The sequence below is a fragment of the Wyeomyia smithii genome, chromosome 1, assembly GCF_029784165.1.
Source record: "Wyeomyia smithii strain HCP4-BCI-WySm-NY-G18 chromosome 1, ASM2978416v1, whole genome shotgun sequence".
NCBI classification, from domain to species: Eukaryota; Metazoa; Arthropoda; class Insecta; order Diptera; family Culicidae; genus Wyeomyia; species Wyeomyia smithii.
In genome coordinates, this window is record NC_073694.1 from 88,679,595 (window position 1) to 88,701,000 (window position 21,406).

A 21,406-nucleotide genomic window follows, 5' to 3' on the forward strand; every position below is an offset into this window, starting at 1 on the left:
GATGGCAAAACCTCGAAATTCTGAAAAGAAATGACTGATATATAAGCGCTCAAAACCTGACCACTTTTCCCTGGTTGAATTACTAGATTTTCGAATTTAAGGGCCTAACTTCGATATAGACGTTAGTCCAACGTCAAAAGTTTTTGTTAGAAAAACTTTTTTCCAGTAAAATGATCGCAGTTTCATCAAAACTGATTCATTTTTTGTGAAATTCGGACTATTTAAAAATAGACAAAATTTTGCCTGTCTCAATCATTTTGTCTATCCCCTGTATAGGATTCATACATTGAATACAAACTGGTTTGCGAAAAGCACAAAGATGTGTTGGAAAAATTCGAGTGGCGATACAAACCGACCAAGGATTTTCTTTAGAGAAAGGTACCCCAACAAACAATTATAAGCTAAATAAACTCTTGAACAACGTTAATTGTTCAGCTGTCGATATAAACTCTTCCAAGCAGAATTTCAATCTTTAACCAGTCGGATTTTGAGAACTAGTACAGCTTGTTTCATTTATCGGCAGAAGAAGTACTTAAACAATAATTATACCGCCCTTTTTGTAACCTGTATACCGACAGTGGAAAGTCTTTTAAGCACTTATTAAGTTTTTATCAAGCCTATTCAAACACCGCTACACCGCAAACAAAGCTACTGAATTTTTGCCTTATAAGCACTAGTTAAGCCGCATAAAAACCTTTAAATATCAATTATTCAACCATTATCACATTTTTATTCATATAGAAAAAGCGCTTATTAAGCAGTTGTGAAGCTGAAAGAAAAAGGAATATTTTTGAAGATTTTTTTACGTTGGACTAACATCTATATCGAAGTTAGGCACCTGAATTTGAAAATCTAGTAATTCAACCAGGGAAAACCAGGGAAAAACGGACAGGTTTTGAACGATTATATATCAGTCATTTCTTTTCAGAATTTCGAGGTTTTGGCATCAACCGATCAGAAATTCTTTTACAGTCGATTTTATGTAACAAAAATAACCTATTGTTCGAGATACACTATTGAAAAATTGATAAATCACATCGATTGTCTAAATCATACCGAGCGACCAATCACCACCTCTCTTCACAAGTACAGTCGACACTAATGGATACAACCGATCTGACTTTGTAAACAGTCTCGCAGCTTTCAACCAATAACGAGCTCGCTTTCGGTAGCTGCAACAGGTGTTTCAACACCGTTTTAAAATGCTTCTTTAATCATTCCCACTGAACAGATTCTAAACACCAATGGCTTGATTGATAAGGGAAATATTGCGCAAGATTGTCATATAATAATTTAAATATGTTTTCGATACTAAACTAGTTAAAAGTTGTGTTAAAAGTCGTGCACATTCAACCAATCACAAGCTCGCTTCTCCTTTGCTCGCGGATGGATTTTTGCTTTGGGCTACATGATAGCCTGCGTCGTCTCATAGCAGCAGCGTTGCCAGGTATCCAGATTTAGCAGGATTATCCAGATTTTTGAACATGTATCCAGGTAGACAGCTTCGATGTACAACTATGCAGATTTTTCATGGATGATCCAGATTTTATTTTCTCCGTTCCGCAAAAAGGTCATCACTTCAATTTTGCCGCGAAATTTTGCAATTTTGTCACCTCAAATTTTGCGTACCCCAAGACTTTTATCCGAAAAATTAACCTTTCACCCCACGAAATGACTGCCAGATTTTTTCCAGATTTTTATTTTGCCTTTTCCAGATTTTTGAAAAAATGACCTGGCAACGCTGCATAGCAGTCATCAGTTAACAAGTGGAAGGCCAATAGAACGGTCCTGAATAATCAGCAGCGGTAGCTGATTCCAGTGGCGCAACTGAGCTGCAGCAGAACCAGAGCGGTGGTATCAGGCAGCAGCGGCGGAGGTAGTGGGCAGCTGCATTTTTTTATTCAGTACGATTTTCCTTCGATCTGAGTTGGACCCCACCAGCGGTAATCCAATTCAGATATCGTTGGGTGAAAACAGCCAGAAACTGCACGAGCCAGCACCGCCACTAGGAAAGCTACCGCCATTTAGTGTGTGTGCAGTGTGCACATATAGCGTATGTGCATCTGCATTGCTATGACATTTGCGATGATAGGGATGGCGCTGTTGCGTGTGTATGGCTAGCTATAGCGTGTGTAAGAAGACATTAGCATGTGTAGCATATTATGGCTATTGCGTGTATATCTTCAGCGTGTGTACGGATAGTTATAGCGTCTGTGTGGATAGCTGCTGCGTGTGTAATGATTAGTTATAGCGTATGTACCTATGGATAGTAATAGCACATGGTTGGATAGCGTATGCGTGTGTATAGATAGTTGTAACGGATGTATGTATAGGAATAGCGTGTGTATGGATAGCTTAAGCATATGTGTATGAAAAACTATAGCTACAGCGTGTGTATGAATAGTTTTAACGTGTGTATAGATAGTTATAGCATGTGGGTGGATAACTATAGCGGGTGTTTATAGAAAATTATTATTGTCATTAAAAATATTAAAACGTCTTAACGAACACAGTTGTGAATTCGATTTTACAGCAGCGATTTTAGCTTCTTTAGCCAGTCTTTATTCATCGAGGAAAAATTACTGCCTATGAATGATCAAAACTTATTTACTAGCAATTTCATTTAGATCAAAACAGGTTCTTTTGAGTATCATAAATTATACGTAAAAAGAGTTGCAAGTTTTCTCAATGAGCATTCATTAAATTTTCGTTTTTGTTTCTCGGTGCGCGGTTTTGATTTTGTTTCTCGCACACAGAGAAAGAAACAAACTTGTCGCTATCGTGAAAAATAACAAAACAATTAGAAATGCTCATGGGCGCAATTAGGAAAAATTTCTAGGGGGGGCTAGCTTTCATACATTTTATTTAAAAAAAAAAAAAAAGAGTTAAAATGCGCTTATTTATTAACGCATAAAATAGTGTCGTAACAGTAGAAAAAATCAATTCAATCGGGATTGAATCTCCGTAGATGTATTAAATATCTTGACCACAGCGCACTGTGGGGCTAAATCGAGAAACGGACGGCAAAACTATTGTTTCAAGTCCAATGTTATCCATATCTTCTAGAAAGCTGCTTCGTTTACTGCTGTCCATATGTTCATATGATTTAATGGAATCAGTTACAAATTTCGCCGAACAGAGGGCGGCATACCTAGTTTTTGAACGCGACTTGCTAGATCGATGAGCTAGGTGCCGGCTTTATAGTGCTGGGCAGGATGCAGAATCGTACGAGGTTGTGTTTATATATATAAGCCAGTGATCGGCCCGCACAGCCTGCACACCGTGACGAACGACAACGCCCAGCGATGCGTCAACTTCGCAGCTTCCTGCCAGTCCAAAGAACCTTCTTTTCCTGAAAGGACATCCACAAAACCACCTGTAGATCACCTGACCAACGTACAACAAACCAAATTGACCATGTTCTCATCGACGGCCCGCTCTTCTTAGACATAGGTACGTGCGCACCAATTGCGGTGCGGATATTGGCTCGGACATGACCACTTCGATCGAGTCTAGTGCGACGAAGCAAAAAGTAGACGATATACCTGATACGACCGGTAGTCCGCTATGGAACCGATACAACGACGCTTCTAGCGGAGGGCTTCAACTCAAATAGTATGGAGTACAGACGGACGACGGATAATGGCGACAGTGCATGAACCATGAGCTGTCCGCGCTGCTTGTAGAGAACCCCAAAAGTCAATAGGTTGCGGTGGGCCGGTCACGTCGTAAGGATGCCGGACGACAACTCTGTAAAATCACTTCTCGTCAGTAACCCTGCCGGCACGACCAGATCGAAAGAGACTTGCGGGTGATGAGACGTCTGGAGAACTGGCGAAACACAGCTCAAAATCGAGCAGCACGGCATCAACTTCTTGATACAGCACGAGCCACTACGGCTCTAGTCTTATTGGTAACGTAAGTTTACTAGGTTTGAGAATCGATCCCGGGTGCAGTACTAGTTCTTAGCCAATGAATGATGACATCTCGATTTGTGTTGATTTCGATGCTCTGATAAGAAGCATGGAATGAATATATATTGAATACAACTATTCTCAGGGAAATTCTAGGGGGGGCTTAAATCTTTCTAGGGGGAGCTGAAGCCCCCCCCTAGCCCCCCCTAGCCCCCCCGTAGTTGCGCCCATGGAAATGCTCTAAATCACAATTGAGGAAGTTAAGATATTTTCCTGTCACTCGCCTAAACCTTGATAACAACTACCGAAAACCGTGTAATTGAGCTCTTGCTATATTAAGTTATTGAAATAAACGTATTTTTTTTTTATACGTGAAGTTATATGCTGGGCTGGAGCTAACCTAGCATGAGTTTCATTGATATAATGTAAAACAATTTTTAAATTTAAAATTTTCGTTTGAATCTTTCTGGGCTCCGATTTCAGATAGTTTCGTTAAGTTTGCTTTTTGCTTAGATAGAAAATTTCACCAATTCGCTAAATTAAATGATTGTCTTGGTAGTGCAGCTACGAACAAAGGTTTGATTCGAATATGTATACAATGACAGCGATATCCATATCGCTATTATATATATTATTATTTATAACGTTTTAACGTCTCAGCATTCAGAAATGCACTGTTAGATAAAATTGCAGCAATTACTTGAGTTGCAATTCTCTCTATTATTTGTTTTAATGGAATATAAGAATACCGTAGTCCAACGTCATGCGGTTGTGTCTAGAATACCACCCTCCTACTTTTTCGTCACTATATTATTTTCGTGCTATCTACCTATATCTAGAAATACGAATGTCTGTCTGTCTGTTCCCTATAGACTCAAAAACTACTGAACCGATTATCGTGAAAATTTGTACATAGGGGTTTACAAGTACGGGGAGTAATCTTAAAATAATAGTTTTACTCTATGTCATAACCGTAGGCAAGGGGGAGTGAATTTGTGGTCTATGAACGTGAAAACTTCCTCCTCGATGACCTTGAAAATTTATTTACAGATGTTTTTGAGTCTAAGATGTAGTTTTGCGACATTATTGTGCCATGTTAGACTTTTTAACTCCTTAACACCCAACTTGATCACCGTGCCAATTTCGGTAGGTGGGTATGTTTTATAACATTTATTTTTCTGTATCCCAGTGGCGTAGTAAGGGGGTGTTATACTAATTTCATCTATATCTATAACTAGCTGATATCCGGCCCGCGTTGCTGCGCCAATAAGTTTAAGACGACAACGGTATACCTATCAACTCTACTTCATTTCAAACATATATTACCATGTTATAAATAAATAGAAAATTGTTAGAAACTTGACGGAACGTTCTGATATTGAGTTTATTATATTAGCTAGCTATAGCATTGTCCTAATCTTCAATCAAGCAACACATGCAAAAGATCCAGGTGCCAAACGTGAACAAATTGAAATCGGTTATTCTGATTCAACATGATTCGAGAAGTGTATTTGTTTTTTTTTTTTTTATTCTCGCTTATTTTCCGTCGGTCTAGTTCCGCCACTGTTGTGGCCAATCACCGACGCCCAGGGAGGCGACTCCACACCCAGGACCCTAACTCACGACCCGTTTATTAACGGACCGGCGCCAACGGCTTTACTTCCTCATGCGATGGAAGGCGTGATCCCAGAGATTTTTCGCCTCAGAAAATCTCCCGGTGTCGGCTAGGATTGAATCTAGACCAGTTGGGTTGGTTGTGAGTGGATCACGCCACCTCACAACCATCGACACCTATGTCGGCGGTGGGATTCGAACCCAGGCGTCGAGCGTGGTTGGCGGAGACGTTACCAACCACACTAGGCCCCCGCTCGAGTGTATTTGTTTTACAATTGAAAAGAGTATCCATCAATGTTGATGACTACCTGTACCCTATTCAGATGGGCTCTATAATGTAGAGGTCCAAGTCATCAAAACAGAGAATTGTCTCATGACGTGCCATTGTTGAGGGAAAAACAATTGTTTCTGTAATTTGAACAAAAATAACTTTAAAAAGTCCAGTATTAAAAATGTTGTTTAAGAATTAGTAAAATCAATAGAATTAGTATTAGCCTAGCTTACTTAGTTTTAATCCAGTATTTATCTGGTAAGGTAAAATTAGAAGATTGGATTGCAAAGCCACAACCGCGATATTGACGTAGTGCTACATATTACTGTTTGTTACATTGCTTGCAGTATTGCATTCAAAAATAATCGCAAAGGAAATGTTCGAAGCAAACTTTTTTTCTTCCAATAATTCTGTGAATGACAATCAATAAGGTTACTATGAACAATCTTGTATCAATACGTTCAAGTCAATATCTTTTACTAATCAAAACCGGAAATCTCTATCTTGGATTTGGCTTCTGAAGTCGATTTCCGGCCTCTGGATATTATTTTGGTTCCAACAACAACCATATTGGGTGGTTCTTCGGTAATTTACGGGTGCCGGATATCGCCATCTTTTATTTGAAAACGGTGTCTGGATTTGACTTCCAATCTCTGGGTATCGATTCCAGAATGATCATATTAGCAAAGATAACTAGAACAAGATACCTAACTTCTATATTTTTCATACATTTTGAACACGACCGATTTCCGACGGTTAGTGCTGCCATCTGATGACTTAAATTCTCATAAAATTGTCACTATGAGCAGAACCGATTTATCGTGCATAGTCCGTCATTGATTGTTGAGCTGTTCAAGATTGTTTATGAAAAAGGTGTAGCAGTTTGGTCAACTCGACGCTTAAGATAACATGCAGATTAATGATATTGTCATTTTTTGCACTTAATGCTATTGCCATATTTTTTGCACTCCAAAGTACAAAAGACAAGTGTGAAGTTGACTATTAGAGTGGGAGTTTATATTGAGGGGTTATATTTATTTTCAGGTCCCATTCTACCAACACTTAAAGTTTGATATGTCGCAAGCCAGTTTTCAGCACCATTGTGCATATGGTCAGGTTCACCGGGGCATCCGATTTTGCTTTTTTAACCTCGGCAAGAGTGGAAAACTTGACTGTAGAGCGTGCTTATAGCGGTTATCAGGAAGTTCTGATGGTACGCTCAATTTTAAATGATGCGCTGATTATTCTTGATTCTTCCGGAGAGTTTGATGTTTGAGAACTAAACATTCGTACACATTGTTAACATTTTTCGGATGGCAGCACCGTATAGTCGTCCACATGGATACTGAAAAAATTCTTTCACCTTTCAGCAGTCATGTCTTGGCCTTGTCGACAGTTGATTTTGACGTTAAGTATACATTATATTAACAGTGTATAAATTAGTTAGACTTTTGCTCACGCGCAGCGACAATCATGTCCGATGAATTCTGCAAGAGTTAGGTATCTTGTTCTAGTCATCTTTGATATTAGGCTGTTTTCCAGCAACCCGACGTTGCAATTTCAGATGGTGTAGGTAGTCAACTTTTTTGGTAGTTTCCGGCAGACGTCTGAAATTGTTCTCCGGTTTTCGGACTTTAAATTAGTTATTTGTAAATTCTTTACCACCAAGCTTCTGTGCAAATTTGTATACGTGGGTTCTAAAGTATGTTTCTAAGACATTGGTTTTTCTGTATTTCAGTGGCGTAGCCAAAGGGGTATATCAAATTTATTATTATATGTAAATCACCGACAAATTCATCGTAAAATTTATATACAGGCGTTTTTGAGTATGATTCGAGCCTTTCACGACATTGAGAGGAGGGGAGGAAAGTGGACGAATGTTGTCAACCTATATCAATTTTGAAACCGCCTGACTGATTATCATATCATTCGGTATATTAAGGTCCTATAGCAACGTATTTGTTTCAATAACTTAATTTTATCTTTCTCATTAGCATTGCAAGAGGGGGTTAGCAATAATAGTAATTTGTAAACTCCAAAATCAAACACGATACCGTATTATTTTGTATACGTGATTTCCTGAATACGTGGTATATTCCTGTGACATTGATTTTTCTGTGTCTCAGTGTTAACTTTGTGTCAAAGGATTTCCTTAATTTTTACAACAATCAGTTGGAAAATTAGCTGCACGTCCATTAAAATGCTGTAAAATTATAATTTTATGAGGTAAACTATTGTACTAATGAAAAGTGCTGAGACATGTTATAAACACAGATTTCAACCAATGAGAGTTTTAAAAAAGGTCAAATATGATCCATCATTGGTATTTTATCGAACCGGAATGATATGCCATTTTCGATTTCAAAATGGAGTCTTCCGGTTTCTGGAAAACAGCCTAAAATGGCCAAATAAGACAAATTATTATTCCAAAAATCAGAATGATGACCAAAGGTCGGAAATCAACCGCAGACACCGTTTTGAAATTCAAGATGGTGTAATCTCCGGTTTCTAGTAAATAGCAAAAAATGGCCAAATACCATCAAGTATAGGTATTTTCAGGACGAGAATGATGCACAAAGTTCGGAAATCCACTTTATATGCCATTTTGAAATTCACAATGGTGACTTTCGGTTTCACGAAACTGCCTAAAATGCTCAAATTCATTCTGGAACGTAAATTTCCGTAATCTCAAAGATGCACATAGGTCAAAAAACGACCCCTGACGCCATTTTTTATTCCGAAGTGGCAACTTCCGGTTGCGGTAAAAATGCCAAAAATATTCATTTCAGAATCGAGTTAATGTCCGGATAACAAATTCAGACGCCATTTTGAAATTGAAGGTGGTGACTGGTGACTATTTTGCTGCGGTCGGGGAACGTTTGGCTGAAAGACTTCCCTATGTTGCAATACATCCCATGCGTTAACAAACTGCAATTGCTCTAAAGTTAGCTCCCGTTTCAATTTCTGAGGTGAAAAAAATAGTTGGCGACCTCCGTCCATCTGCGTCGTCAGGGTATGATGAAATTCACACTAAAATGTTTAAATCTTGTAAAGACGAGATCGTCTCTGGCGTAACCGATGTGGTTAATTCATCAATCTATCAGTGTTCAGTACCATCGAAACCTAAAGTAGCAAAAGTGGTTGCCATTCCGAAGACCGCACAAGCGGAAAGTTTTTCCGATTTTCGATTTTGCAGAAAGTAGTAAATAAGCAATTTATGAATCATCTCGAGCAACACGAGCTGATTTCACCGATACAATATGGATTTCGTCCAAAGTCGAACACGCAATCTGCTCTGTTTGACGTCGTCTTTAAGATCCAGATGCACCTCGACAGAAAAGAAAGAGTTGCTGCAGTTTTCCTCGACTAAAGCAAAGCATTTGACACATGCAATAGAAAAATTTTGCAGCGAAGGTTAAGTGAGTTAGGTGTAAAAGGACGGTCTATGCAATGGTTTCGGAGTTACCTTGATCAACGATCGCAGTTTTTGCAAGGTAAAAATATTAATAGTTCATTGCAAGTTAATGACTATGGGGTGCACTCTTGGACCCACCCTATTCAATTGTTACGTCAACAATTTAACAGATTTTCGTTTGCATGGTACTGTACATGTACATCATCGGCAAGATATTGAGCTAATTTATGCTGGTGCATCGTGTGAGGAACTACAACGTTCAATCAATGCAGATCTGTGCGCTTTGCGTAAATAGATGATTGAACACAAGCTTACCGTGAACATTAGAAAAACAAAATATATGTTGTTCAACATTCCGAAAGATCTGGGGCGCAGCGAATAAAACAACAGTGAATCCTCTGCAAGTGATCCAGAATAAGGCAATCAAAAATCTCTTTGGTTACCCGCAACGACCATCGACGGAATTTATACATTCGAGACATCGGTTGCTGTTGGTGGAGAACGTGTACAAGCTGAACTCACTTTTTCGCATATCCACCAGATACTGAGAAACGCTATCCACACCAACACCGAACTGTATAGGAGTTCCGAACAGCACCAACATGAAACCAGAGGCAGGGGAAACTTGGTGGTAGACAGAAATAACACTAGAAGATTTGGTCAAAACTCAGTGCTGTAAAAATCAATATCTTTTTGTAATAAGCTTTCCGAAGAAATGACAGCTCTTAATGTAACTCGTTTCAAAAAAAATAATCTCAAAGCAAATGTATTATTAGAACAAACCCTCAATAATTAATTTGAAAAAAAAATGTAAAGAAGAAACTAATTTGTAACAACTGTTAATTGAAAACTAAGCAGTCTTCAAGAGCCGTCGGCTCAAAGACAAACACTGTTTCATAAATAGGCAGACCAGATTTTCACGGAATTAAAACGGGACACATGGGTTCGAAAAACGGGACACATGATAAAATTGATTTTTGAAAAATTTTACCAACTAAAGCATGCAAACAATTATTAATTGCTTTGATGAACCTACCCGATTCTGTACGAAACTTAGCGTTTAATGAAATTTAGCGTAGAAGAGTGTGATTTTTTGCAATGAGTTCCTGAAATTTGTCACATAGATGACGAGATTTTGACCAACAATTATCACGGTCTCAACTTTCAATAGCGACTTTTTCGTCAGTTCACAATACGGGATGTCCGGTACTGTGAATAAAAGGCACAAAACGTACTCAGTAATTTTGAAAAAAATCCCTGGCTGCTTGGAAACTTATTTTCCGCTTAGGAAAATTTCAATGCAAAGCTCTATTTAAGAATTTTTCAAGGAGTCTCCGAAAACGGTACATAATGACAAAAAGACGGGACGGTTAAAATAGTCGAAAAAACGGTACTGTCCCGTTCAAAACGGTACGTCTGGTCAGCCTATTCATAAATAAATACTTCCGGTTTTTGTAAAACAGCCTTAATGGCCGAATACCTTCCAATATGGGTATTTCTGGAACCAAAATTGTGTCCAGAGACTGGAAATCAGATTCAGATGTCATTTTGAAATCTAATATGGCGACTTCCGGTTTCACCCAATATGGGCATTTCTGAAATCGAGATGATGAACATAGGCCAAAAATCCTTCCCAAACGCCATTTTGAAATTTGAACTGGCAACTTCCAAATCACCAAATACCTCCCAAAATAAATATTTCGTTATCGAGACGATGCACATAGGCCAAATAGTCGACCCCTGACGCCATTTTCAATCCGAAGTGGCAACTTGAGGTTGCGGAAAAAATACCAAAAATATTCGTTTCAGGTTGGATGAAGTTCGGAAACCGGAGAACAAATTCAGACGTCTGCCGGAAACTACCAAAAAAGTTGACTTTATACGCCATCTGAAATTGCAACGTTGGGTTGCTGGAAAATAACCTAATATGATCATTCTGGAATCGATACCCAGAGATCGGAAATCAAATCCAGACACCGTTTTCAAATACAAGATGGCGATATCCGGCATCTGTAAATAACCGAAGAACCACCCAATATGGTTGTTGTTAGAACCAAAATAATATCCAGAGGCCGGAAATCGACTTCAGAAGCCAAATCCAAGATAGAGGTTTCCGGTTTTGATTAGTAAAAGTTATTGACTTTTACTATATTATACATATTGATACAAGATTGTTCATTAGGGTGTGGAAAAATGATCGATTTTCCAGAACCAAGTTTTTTTGGTTCCTTTTGGGGTCCCAAACAACTCTAAACTTACCTGAAGTTGATTGGTTTTGTCTCCGCTCGGTGCATTGCATTTTAAATTTGTATGAAAATTCATATGGGAAAACCTACTTTTTTGCATTTACCTTTCTAGAGAGCTCAATAATGCTCTAATAATGCACTACATTATGTTAAAGTATAGTATTTTAGATTTTTCAAGAATTTGGTTTTTCTTTAAAAAAAACTCATAAAAATTACCCGATAAATTGGTTTATGCCATTTACTTTTTAAAGATAATTTCATTCAAATGTTGGCCAGGGTTACGTCTATACGAAAAGTCGAATTTCGGGTCGAGCATTTTGGCTGGTATCTCGCGAATAACGCGTGTAATGTTGTCTTCCAAGGCTGGAATTGTTGTTGGCTTATCCGCATAGACGAGAGACTTAACGTAGCCCCACAAAAATAATCTAGCGGTGTTAAATCGCATGATCTAGGCGGCCATTTCGTGAGATGAATTGCTCACCGAACTCATTCCGCAATATGTCCATTGATTCGCGCGATGTGTGGCACGTTGCTCCGTCTTGCTGAAACCACATGTAATGTATCTTCCATTTCCGGCAAAAAAAAAACAGAAATCATCGCGCGATAGCGAGTGCCATTGACCGTAACGTTGCGATTTTGATCATCTTTGAAGAAGAACGGACCAATGATGCCTCCAGCGTATAAACCGCACCAAACCGTGCATTTTTTCTGGATGCATTGGCGATTATTGTATTGCCTCTGGTTGCTCTTCGAATCAAATGCGGCAATTTTGCTTATTAACATACCCATTTAACCAGAAATGAGCTTCGTCACTGAAATGGTCGTAATGTGCGAAAAACATTTTTCACAGAGGACGAATTTTGGTAATAAAATTCGATTATTTGTAAGCGTTGTTCAGGCGTAGGTTTGTTCATGGTGAAATGGCAAACCAAACTGAGTACATTAGACTTTGACAGCTGTCAGAATTCCCGCGTGAACTGTCAAATCTGAATACACGAAAAACCAGATAGCAAAAAAAATCACCCTCCCAGTTTTGATAGAAATTGGAACATTGTAGAAACAGGATTCGGAAAAACAGATTTTTGGCATAATGCATAAGGCAGTATGTACATATAACATGGTAATGTTTGTTTGAAATAAAGTACATTTGATAGGTATACCGTTGACGTCTTAAACTTATTGGCGCAGCAACGCGGGCCGGGTATCAGCTGGTATTCTATATTAAGAGGAATATATCCTGGTATGTCGTGTTATTTATTTAGTAGGGGAATTGTGGGTAAAATGAACAGGGGTGGTAAAATGGACACCCGTTTAAATCTTGATTATTACGTTGAAAAATATTACAAACTTCTTTGGCACCTTATCTTAGAGGCACTAGAAGCTATTTGAGACAAATTATGCGACTTGAAACAGTTAAACAGTCAAAATAATAAACAAAAACAAAAAACACGTGTACATTCATGGTGGTGATGTTATTTTTGGCCTACAGAAAATAAGGGTTTTTTCTAGTGTAAAACAGTATTTTATAACGGTTTTTCTGCAAATATCTTTACTCAGACAACTCACCAGCAGAAATCATCAAACGTTTGTAATTGTTTAAATGATTTTCTCGGAATATTTAGGTATTTTCAATAATATGTATGTACGGGTAAAATGGACAGCCCATGGTGATGGTGAAAACAAAAGTGTTAATTTCCATTGAAAAAACTAGATGCTTCGTGTTTATATCAGAAAAACGCAAAGGTAAACTCGGACCGATGAACAGATGACCGCGGCTAAACGTACCGTTGAATGCGGAATGTCTGTAAAAAAAGCTTCCGCTATTTCTCAGTTTCTTGCGAATAAGGTCATATATTGTTATTAATTCTACGACAAACAGTGAAAATTGAACTGTTGGTGAATGCATAAGTGTGTCACGTGCTATGGAACAACATTTTACTATCTGTAAAGGAATAATAATTGATCACGCCCAAGGTGTTCATATTACCACCTCCCTATGTTCATTTTATCCATACGTGTCCATTTTACCCCCAAAAAACTACTTTCGAAAATGCTCATGAAAACTACGAAAAATACTATATTTTAGTACTTCTTCTTAATTTTTGTATCAACCATTAGTGACTCAGTTAATGTGCGCTATCGACTCATAGTTGTAGTGTTAAACTGTGGAGGAAATTGGGAAATGGCTTAGGGTGTCCATTTTATCACCCCTTCCCCTAGCACATTTTTCAAATACAATTTTCGATTTATTACCTGGTGTCATTTATCTTTCCAAGTCTCGAACTCATTGTCTCCCGATTGTTAGCCGACCGTTTTTCCATTTGTACCATACAGCGATTTCACTCGGAGGCGAAAAATACTTGTACACTACCTTCCAGTTTGTCTGTAACCAAAGTATCTATTGAGGCTGTATAATCACTGAATTGCGAATGAATGAGCGCTTACGAATTTGAGCGCCCCTCGCCGCAAACGTCAGAAAAAAAGAAACAAAAATGATTGCTTTGTATTCCATCCACACAGTCGTGGTGTCGTGAGATCAGTTTGATTTTATTATAAAATGGGTTAAAAACGTGATAAGAATGTAAGTAATATGTCAATATATTGCCGTGGTTGCGGTAAATGTTATCTACTTCATGCTCAATCGTAATATTTTCGGTTATTTTCCAGACGATTATTTCTCAATAGTGCGAATTCTCGAAGCTGGAAAACACGTTCTTTTAATAGCACCCCAAAGATGGATACAAGGTAAATATTTGTACTGGCCGGATCGAAAAGCGGATCAGCAACTGAAGGATTCTTTAAGTTGTCTGGCAGCGGGATGGACCAAGTTATTGTGTACTGTAAAACAACAACGAATCGACAGTTTAACTGAAGCGCAAGAGGAAGCAGCCAATTTCTCCGGTGTTACGACGGATATTTCAGATGCAGGTCCATCAAACGCTCCAAATAAAGGTTTTGCCTTTCTCCTAGAAAGTATAGCAATCACTGAAAAACTAAAGGTATAAAAGTGCTCAAAAGGGCCGAATGTCGTATATCACTCGACTCAGCTCGACGAGCTGAGCAGTTTATGTATGTGTGTGTGTGTGTAACGCTCTCCAAATCTCACTCGATTTTCTCAGAGATGGCCGAACCGATTTCAATGAAATTAATTGCAAATGAGAGGTCTAGTTGCCCCATAAGACCCTATTGAATTCTATTGTAATCGGATTTTTAGTTTAGAGGTATCAAAATGTAAAAATCACGTAGCAACAATATCTCAGAAACTACGCAACCGATTTGAACAAAATTAATTTCAAATGAACGAGCTACCTGAAAAACCCTTAACTTTTGAATTTTATGAAGATTGAACTTGTTGTTCAGAAGTAAAAGAAAGAAACGTGTTCTGGAGACTATTTAATCTCACTCATGTTCCTCAGAGATGGCTGGACCGATTTTCATAAAATCAGTGTCATATGGAAGGTCTTGTTGTCCAATAAGACCCTATTGATTTTTTTGATGATTGATGATTGTGAAATTCAGCTATGAAGAGAAACATATTCCGAAGAATACATAAACTCACTCACTTTTCTCAGAGATGGTTGAACCGATTTCTACAAAATTAGTGTCAAATGAAAGGTCTAGCTGCCTCATAACACCCTATTGAATTTTGCTGTAGTCGGACTGTAACTTCGTCTGTAATGTATTGGAATGTGAAAATTACGAAATTTCATTATCTTGGAACTACACAACCGATCTGAACAATATTGATATCAGATGAACGGGCTAGTGAGGGATTAACTGATGAATTATGATTGAACACGTGATTTCAAAGTTTGACTACCCTATACGTTCTCATTTCATTTGATTATAATCGAACTTAAGCAACCGTTATGTATTAGATTGTTCAATAAAACAACGAAAGTATATTATCTCAAGTATTACACGACTTATTTGAACATAACTAGTGTCATACAAACGAGTCATCTCTCAAATTTACAAATAACAAACTTCATATCAATTTGATATGTGGTTCAAGAGTTTTGGAAAGAAAAGAAATTCAAAGACTATTTAAAACTATACTTGCTTTGATCAATATATATGGCCTCAACATCATTCAAATGTGGTATCGTACTATTTGAACGTCCCCGGTATCGCTCATGATTAAATTGTTCTATTGTTTCGCTATTTCTTAAGCACTAACATTATGTCAAATTTCATATTTTATACTCCAAGTATAAATCAATATTTTAAAACCCAAAGAGTGAATATACCTTTATTGGATTATGGCATTCATGTAAATCTATTTTTACAAATAACAAGTTTGAATGAGAAAGGCTGAGTCTGACCGCTAGGTGGATTAATTTAGGTTTTTCACGTAGAGAACAAGTCGAACAGATTGCAGATCTCAATTTTAATAATTTCATAACAGCTAATCATGGCAAGTTACGGAAAAATAAATATCGATCATAGTGCAAATAATAATTTTTGTATGTGGTTCAGAAAAACAAAATGTGCTACCACTTCCACTAACTGTCGAACTTGAAACTGCTGAGCTAGAGAGGCCGCTACTGGAATCCGAGGAAGTCGCAGAAGAATCAGAAACCCATCCGTTTGCACCCACCGTCAGTTTGCAAGAAATAGAAACTTTACCATCATTTCATGCGGCCCAGGTATGATCGAATTTATACTTGAATGTTTCTCCATGTCACAAAATGCACACAATCGGACAGAGAACATTTCCAATTAAGTTCTGTTTGTTTTTCGCAAAAAATTGTTTGTCTTTTCAATTGTTACTGAAAATGCATAATGGTTTTTTTCAGCCTGTTGAGCTAACCGAGTCTGCAAAATGCGAAATTTTCAATAAATTGCACAACATCAAAAAAGAAATACAAAGCTCTGTTATGGGAGCCATCGAACCATGATTGTAAAGACAGTAGCAACAATACAAAGCGAATTGGACTCAAAATCAGCTTTTATGCATAAACTGTCAAACCTGATAAGGCAAATATCGACCTGTTTAATTTTGCTCCTGTCTCGTCCGAGAGTGAGCTCAAGGAATTAGATAGTAAACAGAATATGCAAAATGTTTGTAAGTATGAACTTTCTGAGTGGGGAGCAATGATTTGTTACGTGATGTCAATAATTGGTGAAACTTTGAAGAAAAAAAGCAATTTGCTGTTGAACTTAATAATGTAAATCTTAGAACAGTGGAAGGGACCTTCAAGAGTGTTCGTGTGAAAATGCTGGGACAAAAATGTCGCTTCTAGCTTTACGTAATATTCAACGAGTTCCGTACGAAATGCGCCAAAACTTTGCTTTGCCGAATATTTATCAAGACTTGTGTGAATATTCAATAATTTTTTTTGTTCACACAACATTTATTTGACACGGCACAATGCAAATTAATGTTTTACGGAGCCAATTAAATCTAATGCCTTATGGTCTAAAATATCTTATAAGCTAAAGGCAAATTATTTACCCTCGCTGCCGACTACGAGCTGAAACTAAATCTAATACTAAAACTTACATGTTTTGAAGTTGGACTAACGTCTATATCGAAGTTAGGCACCTGAATTTGAAAATCTAGTAATTCAACCGGGGAAAACCAGGGAAAAGTGGTCAGGTTTTGAGCGCTTATATATCAGTCATTTCTTTTCAGAATTTCGAGGTTTTGGCATCAACCGATCAGAAATTCTTTTACGGTTGAATTTATGTAACAAAAATAACCTATTGTTCGAGATACACTATTGAAAAATTGATAAATCACATCGATTGTCTAAATCATACCGAGCAACCAATCACCACCTCTCTTCACAAGCACAGTCGACACTAACGGATACAACTGATCTGACTTCGTAAACAGTCTCACAGCTTTCAACCAATAACGAGCTCGCTTTCGGTAGCTGCAACAGGTGTTTCAACACCGTTTTAAAATGCTTCTTTTATCATTACCACTGAACAGATTCTAAACACCAATGGCTTGATTGATAAGGGAAATATTGCGCAAGATTGTCATATAATAATTTAAATATGTTTTCGATACTAAACTAGTTAAAAGTTGTGTTAAAAGTCGTGCACATTCAACCAATCACAAGCTCGCTTCTTGTTTGCTCGCGGATGGATTTTTGCTTTGGGCTATATAATAGCCTGTGTCGTCTCATAGCAGTCATCAGTTAACAAGTGAAAGGCCACCAGGCCGGTCTTGTATAATCATCAGCGGTGGCTGATTCCAGCGGCCAAACTGAGCTGCAGCAGAACCAGAGCGGTGGTATCAGGCAGCAGCGGCGGAGGTAGTGGGAAGCTGCATTTCTTCATTCAGTTCGGTGCTCCTTCGATCTGAGTTGGACCCCACCAGCGGTGGGGTGAAAACGTTGGGTGTGTATGACATTTGCGATGATAGGGATGGCGCTGTTGCGTGTGTATGGCTAGCTATAGCGTGTGTAAGACACTAGCATGTGTAGCATATTATGGCTATTGCGTGTATATCTTCAGCGTGTGTACGGATAGTTATAGCTTGTGTGTGGATAGCTGCTGCGTGTGTAATGATTAGTTATAGCGTATGTATGGATAGTAATAGCACATGGTTGGATAGCTTATGCGTGTGTATAGATAGTTGTATCGGATGTATGGAAAGGAATAGCGTGTGTATGGATAGCTATAGCTACAGCGTGTGTATGAATAGTTTTAACGCGTGTTTAGATAGTTATAGCATGTGTGTGAATAACTATAGCGGGTGTTTATCGAAGATTATTATTGTCATTGAAAATATTAAAACGTCTTAACGAACACAGTTGTGAATTTGATTTTACAGCAGCGATTTTAACTTCTTCAGCCAGTCTTTATTCATCGAGGAAAAATTACTACCTATGAATGATCAACACTTATTTACTAGAAATTTGATTTAGATCACAACGGGTTCTTTTGAGTATCATAAGTTATTGGTAAAAAGAGTTGCAAGTTTTCTCAATGAGCATTCATTAAATTTTCGTTTTTGTTTCTCGGTGCGCGGTTTTGATTTTGTTTCTCGCACACAGAGAAAGAAACAAACTTGTCGCTATCGTGAAAAATAACAAAACAATTAGAAATGCTCTAAATAACAACTGAAGAAGTTAAGATATTTTCCTGTCACTCGCCCAAACCTTGATAACAACTATCGAAAAACGTGTGATTGAGCTCTTGCTATATTGAGTTATTGAACCAAACGTTTTTTTTTTCCAAATACATGAAGTTATATGCTGGGCTGGAACTAACCTAGCATGAGTTTTATCGTTTAAATGTCAAACAGTTTTCAAATTTAAAATTTTCGGTTGAATCGTTCTGGGCTCCAATTTCAGATAGTTTCGTAAAGTTTGCTTTTTGCTTAGATAGGAAAATTTTACCAATTCGCTCAATTAAATGATTGTCTTGGTAGTGCAGCAAACAAAGGGTTGATTCGAATATGTGTGAAATGACAGCGATTAAATAAAAGATATCCATTCTGTTAGTATATATTATTATTTATAACGTTTTAACGTCTCAGCATCCAGAAATGCACTGTTAGATAAAATTGCAGCAAATACTAGAGTTGCAATTCTCTCTATTATTTGTTTTAATGGAATATAAGAATACCGTAGTCCAACGTCATGCGGTCGTGTCTTGAATACCACCCTCCTACTTTTTTTTATCCGAGATTCGTTTCGCTGTTAAATTGGCACCTTGATGCTCTTCAAGTAGCTATAAACATGTAGGATGTATGGCAAGTTTCGCTGAGCGAGAATATCACGAACTGGCACATAGGGCTGTATTCCTCGGGCCCTGAGGGTATCCAAAAGTAAAGATCTGGCGCCGCAGATTTCAGCACACACCCAAACCACGTGTTCAATGTCTTGATACCCCAATCCACAAACGCAATGATTACTGCTCGCCAGCCCAATACGCAAGAGAAGTGCATCTAGCCCGTAGTGGTTGGACATAATCCGAGACATCATGCGAATGAAATCTCTTCCTACATCTAACCCCCGAAACCGAGGTTTGGTGGAAACCTTGGGGATGATGCTGTGTAGCCACCTCCCCAGTTCTCCCTTATCCCACGAGGCCTGCCAGTTGACAAGTGTATTCTGACGTGGAAATTTTAAAAATTCATTGTAGGCAATTGGTCTGTTGTAAATATCACCGTTTGTTGCGCCCACCTTAGCCAAAGTGTCCGCTTTCTCATTGCCCGGAATGAAACAATGAGAAGGGACCCACACTAAGGTAATCTGAGAAGATTTTTCGGATAAAGCACTCAGATGTTCCCGTATTTTCCCCAGGAAATACGGAGAGTGCCTTACATCCTTCATCGATCGGAGAGCCTCAATAGAACTGAGACTGTCCATAAAGATGAAGTAATGGTCCGTGGGTATTGTTTCAATAATCCCTAAGGTATACTGAATTGCAGCCAATTCTGCGACGTAAACAGAAGCAGGATTATCGAGCTTGTAGGAGGCGGTAAAATTATTTTTGAATATACCGAAGCCGAAGATAAGGACCCGTTGAGAAGTGATCCATCAGTATAAAACGCATTGTCGCAGTTGATGTTTTTATATTTGTAATAAAATATTTAAGGGATCTGCTGCACGCGTAAATGATCCGGAATTCCACGAGTTTCTTCTATCATGGATGTATAAAAAAACACAGTAGAAACAGACGTAACTAATAAGTTGACACGATTGGAGGTGTATGGGGAATGATTTATACTTTGAGATATGTGATTGAAATACACAGTCATGAAACGGGTTTGAGAATTAGGTTCAACTTGCCTATCGAAATTTTCAATTACCAAGGGGTTCAAAACCTCACATTTGATGAGAATACGAGTAGTCAGATCCCAAAAGCGGTCTTTTAATGGGAGAACGCCCGCCAAAACTTCCAAACTCATCGTATGGGTCGAATGCATGCAACCTAAGGCAATCCGCAAACAACGATACTGCAATCGTTCCAGCTTGATTAAATGGGTGTTTGCAGCGGAGCGGAAGCAGAAACACCCGTACTCAAGCACCGACAATATCGTTGTTTGGTAAAGCCTTATGAGGTCTCCTGGGTGGGCACCCCACCATGATCCAGTAATTATCCGGAGAAAATTTACTCGCTGTTGACATTTTTTCATCAAATACCGAACGTGACATCCCCAGGTGCCTTTGAAATCGAATCAGACACCAAGATAGTTATATACCAAAACCTGAGAAATCGTTTCACCCATTAACTGTAAGTGGAGCTGAGCAGGCTCACGCTTCCTAGAAAAAAACTACTGTCTCAGTCTTCTCCGGAGAGAATTCGATACCTAGCTGTAAAGCCCAAGCAGACAAATTGTCCAAGGTATCTTGCAATGGTCCTTGCAAATCGGCAGCTTTGGCTCCTGTAACAGAGACCACGCTGTCGTCTGAAAGTTGTCCTATCGTGCATAAATTTGCAAGACATGCGTCAATGTCATTCACATAAAAATTGTAGAGAAGGGGACTTAAGCATGAGCCCTGAAGAAGACTGATGTAGCTGATACGAAACGTTGCCAAATCGCCATGCGTGAAATGCATATGCTTTTCGGACAACAAATTATGCAAAAAATTGTTCAAAATTGGTGAAAATCCATGTCGGTGAAGTTTGCCCGAAAGAATGTCAATAGAAACGGAATCAAAAGCCCCTTAATGTCCATGAACACAAATGCCATTTGTTCTTTGCGAGCATAGCCTAGCTGAATATCTGTAGAAAGCAACGCAATACAGTCATTCGTTCCTTTGGCATGGCGGAAGCCAAATGGAGTATCTGATAGTAGTCCGTTTGATTCGACCCAATGGTCTAAACGACGGAGTATCATTTTCTCCATCAATTTCCCGATACAGGGTAGCATTGCAATCGGCCTATAAGAGTTGTGATCAGGAGCTGGTTTTCCCGGTTTCTGGATGGCGATCACTTTCACTTGCCTCCAATCCTGCGGTACAATATTTTGCTCCAG